Source organism: Rhinolophus sinicus, linkage group LG09 (assembly GCF_036562045.2).
Source record: "Rhinolophus sinicus isolate RSC01 linkage group LG09, ASM3656204v1, whole genome shotgun sequence".
In the NCBI taxonomy this organism is placed as follows: domain Eukaryota; kingdom Metazoa; phylum Chordata; class Mammalia; order Chiroptera; family Rhinolophidae; genus Rhinolophus; species Rhinolophus sinicus.
In genome coordinates, this window is record NC_133758.1 from 6,710,769 (window position 1) to 6,717,190 (window position 6,422).

Genomic DNA, 6,422 nt, shown 5'->3' on the forward strand with positions numbered 1-6,422 from the left:
TCTGGAGAGAATTAAAAAAAAATAATTATATTTGTGTCTCATCTTCAGAAATTTTGATTTATGTTCTGGAGTTGGTCTGAGCATCAGTGGTTTTTGAGAGTTTCTGTATGTTAGTGATCTGCAGCCAGAATGGAGAAATCTGGACTAAATCATACTTATATTGTTAAGGGAGGAGTCAAAAGAAGAGGAGGGATTGAAGTGGACTGTTGCATAGTTCGTAGCTTTTTAGAAAAGAAGATAGAATGGGATTTAGGATGCATGTGGAGAGATTAATTTTTGAAAGACAGAGGAACACCTACATGGTAAGGGCTCAGGCATTTGTTTTAACAAGGAGTCTTCTGCACATGAATCACCTGGAGATCTTGTTAACATGGAGATTCTGATTCTTTAGATCTGGGGTGAGGCCTGACATCCTTCTTGTCTAAGAAACTCCAGGTAATTACAGTTATTCTGGTTCATCAGCCACATTTTCATTAGCAAGGATTTGGAGTTTGTGTTTATTCAGGTAAGTGTGACAACAGGGAAGGAAGTTTAGGATATATTTTCAGTAATTCTTATACGATGCTTAACTGATACTGTATGGAATCTGAGCTCAACGAAAAGGGAAGTGAAGATAAAAGGGGACTAATGAACAGGAGACAAATAGAGGAGTCAATGAACTGAAGGTTTTGATGCCCTTGAAACACGGTTGCATTGACAATACTGAAGTAATCAAGTTGGAAAGATAGGTGGGCAAGATGACAAGAGTGGATGTTTGCATTAATGGTACAGGGTAGGAATAAATTTCAGGTGATCAAAAAATATCAAGGGCTCAAATTAATAGGGCGGAGACAGAGTAAAGGAAATCATTGAAGATGAAAAACATCAAGGAATTAAGAGGCCATGATGTTAGATCACCCTTGAAGAAATTTGGGTTAGGGTGGAGAGGAAAGCATGAGCCACACAACAGAAGACTTTAATGACTGAGAAGAACTCATTGATAGATTATTACAAGGGAGGGTAGGGTAGTTGAAGTTAGTTGGCATGAGCCTCAGAGGTGGAGATTTTTTATCTTAGGAACAGTAGTTTCCATTCCAATGTGACATTGGGAGACCTGGAGGATATAATTCCACTGTTACAATCCTGAAGTACTTGGGATGTAAGAGAACAGATTGTCTCTGCTTATAGGCCTACAGAGATTTCAGTTACAGGAAAGGAGATGGAGCATACGGAGTAGCTGAGGATAGAGGAAAGCTTGCCAATCACAGAAACATGTTCTGGCATCCCAGCCTGAGCGGAGCACAGCAGGGGACCAAGGTCAAGAGATCAAGTGTAGATACGCGCCGGGGAGGAAATTCAGTAAAGACATCAGAAGGGCAGGCACCCGGAAACACATTCTTTGGGTCAGGGTGGTTGCCTTCTCATACTCTCTTGGGGAAAGACCTGCTCAGGGGCAAGAGAGGAATCGTGTGTGTTTTGGAGAGGAATCCCCAACCCCTTTCCCCCGAGGAGCCAGACGTTTCCATTCTTCTCAGTCTGCTGATGTTGGCAACTGTAATTGACACAGCAGTAGATGGTGGCGTGGAGAAAATGGGTATAAACCAAGAAGTCATTATTTCTAGCATCTCAGGAGCTACAAGTGTGCAAATGAAGACAGGAGTCTTATTTTCCCCTGAGAACTCATGACACAGACTGTCAAAAGTGGTACAATGTGGTGGCTAAGGATACAGTTTCTAGAATCAGTCTTCTGAGGTCCTAATCCTGGTCCCCCCTCATACTGGCTTCAGGACTTGGGCAAATCTCTAGCTTCAGTTTCCTTATCTATGGAATAGAAATAGTTATAGTGCTTAACTCATAGGTCTGTTGTGAAGATTTAATACATTAATATATGTAAAGCAATAAGAACAGTGACTAATGTAGTGAGTGCTATCCAAGTGTTTGATGTTTTTATTTAAGTAACTGCTGGGCTTATAATATGTTTTGATTTAGAAAGTATTTTTTTTGCGCTCTCACTGCACCACCCACATGTCCTCATGTCTCCTCTCCTCGCTGAAGCCCTGGGGACCAGAGTGAGAAGCCTGGACTGTGTTCCCACATGAGCTGGCTGCCCTTGACCATCATAACTGTGCCAGCATCAACTACAAAGACAAAACAGAATTTAGAAGCTTTATTGTTTGGCTTGAAGACCAGAAAATCAGACATTGTGAGGATGAAGGCAGAGGTAATGTAAGAAACAGCCACAGCAGTGACTGGCCCAGGTTCTTTGATTCAAGATTGAAGACCAACAAGAAGCAACTGACTGGCTTCCTGGTTTACCTGTTAGACATTAGACTTGAATATGGAGATAATGCAAAAAAATATAAGGACTTGATACCTGATAGTACAAGAAATGCTGACCATCCAGCTGAATAAAATGCAGAGCCGATGATCAACCTGGACATCAATAATCCTGATTTGAAGGCTGGTGTCATGGCTGGTGTCATGGCCTCAGATTCAGCATCATGCTGATTACCTGGCGATGCTTAAGGAGAACTCGCATTTTGGTCCAGGAGTGCCTGAGGCAGGATGCGGGAGCTAAAGCAAATCACCAAAGAGCACTTGGCTGTTACTTTAGACAAGTGTGTTCTTCATTTTGACACAGGAGATGCAGTTCTTAATGAAGGTGCTTGAATTCTGCGTCTGCTGCACATAGAAGAGCTCAGAGAGCTACAGACAGGAGTGAGTAAAGCCATAGTCTCTGTGCAGGAAGTCACTGCCCATCACAGATGGGAATGTTCTGGAAGACGAGCATCCTAGGATCTCAGCCTGTCACCTATTTAGGACAGTTGGGAACCGTGTATGCTCCGGCATGTGTTTGCACATCAACTGTCACATTTTTGAGGAATGGATCCCAGAAAGTTGATTACGTTCTAGAGATTTATCATCATGGCTTTTTCTTTTAATAAAATAGGGAAAAACATATATTTTTTTTATTGATGGTAACGTAATGCTCACAGAAAATGCCTAGGAGACAAATGAAATAATGACTAGTAAGGACTCATTAATAGTTACAGCAACTGGAACAACAACTGAAAGTTGCAGACATATACACACATTTCTTTTATGTTTTAGGTAGAATGAAACCTGTCCAAGTGTACCGGTAAATGTTGCAAAACAGAGTGGGGGATTAGATCAGGAGATGCTGTGTAAAGAAGCTACTGCAACCAAGAACAGGAAGAATGAGGGGAGCTGTTAGTTAAAATAACCAGGGTGTGAGAACACAACCTAAAGTTTTGCAGATAAGCCAGATTTCATACTGTGTGTGGGAATGTCAGCCATTCCAAGGGTAGCTGTAGCATCCCACAGGAGGCGAGGCTCTCAGGAGGAAGGAGATTGAAAGCAATTGGTATTAAACCATTTCTTGACTTGTGACTGAGGAAGGCAGCCAGCTGCTCATAAAGAGATTGGTGACTAGTCTTCTGGTCATGTTCACTGCCTCAGCGGAAGTTTGGTACCTCAGCTTCATGCTCCTGACTAGGAGGACAGGCCACCCGCCAACCAAATGGAGAGGCACACATGCCACGTGCTCGGCGAGGCAGAGTCAGCCTCCCAAGCCATTCGATCATCATTTGGTAGAATCAGGAAGCTCAGGCTGTCAAGGTGCAATTATTATTTTTCATTAATTTCCTTTGATTAAATATCCTTTAGTTTGCATTAGAGAGAAATTATACATTTTTTTCCAATCCGGTACCTAAACGCAGCTTTGTCTTTACACATTTTTGTCTTGTCTGTTTTTATGGCTTTCTTCATTCATTGAAGTAATGTTAACTAGCTTTACCAGGCAATGGTTAATCTCATGTGTCAATTTTACAGGGGTCACAAGGTGCCCAGACAGTTGATCAAACATTATTTAGGGTGCGTCTGGACGAGAATGACATTCGAATTGGTAGACTGAGTAAAGCAGATTGCCCTCCCCAGAGCAGGTGGCCTCCCCCGGGGGAGAGGAAATTCCTCCTGTCTGACACCTTGAGCTGGGGTGGTTGTTTGGGTCCTGTCTTCAGACACAAAGGGAAACATCAACTTTCCTTGGGTCTTAAGCCTGCGGGCTCTTGTGCTGGAAGGACACATGAGCTCTCCCAGTCTCCTGCATGTGGACTGCCGATACGGGGACTTCTCAGCTTTCATGATAGTGTGTGCCAGTTACTTTCAATAAATCACTCTGTATATGTGTGTCCTATTGGTTCTGTTTCTCAGGAGAAACCGGAATAATACACCTGTGTTTTGGTTAGTTGTTAGGAGTCGAGCAATTGACAAGATGGCCAAATCCCAAGCAGTTCAAAAGAATTATATAAAATCAAAAATAATTTAAATTTATCCCTAGTGTCAAAAGGGAATTCACAAATTTATGTTATTTTTTCCTCTTTCTTTTGAGGAGATAATGTTTTAGAATCATGGCATTTTTCTGACTCTTAGGGATATTTCAATACATCTGAGTTACCAAATAATTCTGTACTGTATACTTTACACGTTGGATATTTAATTCTGCTAATGTAGTTTGAATTTCCCCAGGTTTGATTTTGAAACAATATGCTAATCCTTGCATTGACAGAGAATTCTCTAACCTAATGAAAATTCAGATCTGATGATATTTTTAAAATAGGAATATTTTTAATTTACATTTTGAAAGATATGGCCCTGGGATGAACAAAACCATAAAAAATAAAAAAAAAAAAACATGGAAAAATCTTCAGACTTCCATACAACAAAAAACAAATCTGTAGTTCAAATCCTACTCACACCAGCTAAGTGAGTACTGAGTAACCTTTGATAATTCACTTCTTTTTTTTTTATTTGAGTTTATAATAATGGGATTTTATACTTCTCAAGGGTTTTTTTTTTTTTCCTCCTGAGTCAAGAAGGCCGCTTTGTCACTTCCTCCTTTGCATATTTCTGTACCACTTAATGCCTTTTATAACTGCATCTCCTTTGGCCCTGGGACTATGCTGTTGTGTTCTCTGTTCCCCAGGAGGGCTGAGGTTCTTCTGAGCCACCAGCAGTCACTCAGGAACCAGCAGAGCCTGGCACACAGGAGGTGTACAGGAAATGCTGGATGAACTGAACTGAATGCTGTGGTCCCTTTAAGTCCTAACACTCGATAATACAGCGATTGACAAGACACTTCAAGTTTATCGATAGCCTTTCCCACCTCTTCTCTAGAGGCTGAGCAGCTTTAGATGGCTAATGAATGTTGTATATTCTTCCGGATGGGTTTTTGTTTTAATCATCTTTTTCACACAGGTGGAACAGTCAGCATATAATTAACGAGACGCTTTTCATATGTAAATATCAGAGTAATTACAATACCAAACTTCACTGGGTGTCAAAAGAATGACTCTTTTTTCTATAGGAAGATTTAAAGATTAGATAAAATTGCTATGACTTTCAGATTTCTTTTATTCTTTCCTGTAGACAATCCTATCTCTCCTTTTTCTTTTCAGTGGACATTCTCCATAGTACTCTTTCCAATCTCCTGGCCTTTAACGTATTCCCATCCTTGTAGTATCTGTGGGGCCATCTGCCAAGCTTGATGAAAATGCTAATAGAGCTTCCTCTGGGCCTGCCAAGGGAGTCTTTGTTCCTCTGGGATCTCATACTCAGAACACATATCCTGATGCAAAATAATAGCAGGAGAAAGTTCGGGAATAAAGAGGAGCAACACATTTTATCAGGAGCTGTTCATTCTGCAACACCGAATCAGCTTTTTTGCATAATGAATACTGATTTCCCTGCGTTAAATGCATCATGGAAAGAGCATTGACCACTGAGCCCTCAGCTCTGTTCTGCATATGCTGCTGGTCTTCATTCACAGAAGCCTCCAAACAAACTTACCTCTAAAAATACTGTCATTATCTACAATTTACACACATTCGGAAGTGAAGGCAGAGTCAGGTTCAGCAGTTTGGGCCAGGCGATGAGCCGAACAAGGAGCCGGCCTGAGTCCAGACACCGGGAGTGGTGACAGCCAACTTACAGAACCTCTGCGGGTACGGAAGGAGTCCTGTCTCCCCACGCCCCTCACAGTGCAAGCCTGTCTCAGTCAGCGGCTGCTTTAGTCCAGGCTGAAAGGAACTCCTGTCTAGAACATTGGCAGTCTTGTCGCGAAGGGGAAGGGACATAGCAGTGTGAGCTGGTTTCTAAAGCTTCTGCTCAGAAGTGACACACGTCACATTTGTCCACATTTCCTTTTTCAAAGCAAATCATATGACCCCTCCTGAAGTCAACAGGTTGATCATACATGACTGTCCCTCAGGGTAGGGCACCCTTCACATGGCCACGTCTGACGGCAAGGAAAGACTCTGCAAGTCGCACATGATTTCAAGTCACACCCCAAGCCTGACACCAGTGGCACAGAGAAGTTTACAGACATCTCTTCCAGGAGGAGAGGTACATATTGTTAGACAGGA

At 42.0% G+C, this 6,422-nt stretch overlaps 1 pseudogene; it reads left to right on the top strand.

The window, feature by feature from the left end:
- Positions 1 to 2,775, top strand: part of LOC109446205 (uncharacterized) — a 40,064-nt pseudogene extending 37,289 nt beyond the window's left edge.
- The last annotated feature ends 3,647 nt before the right edge of the window (positions 2,776 to 6,422 follow it).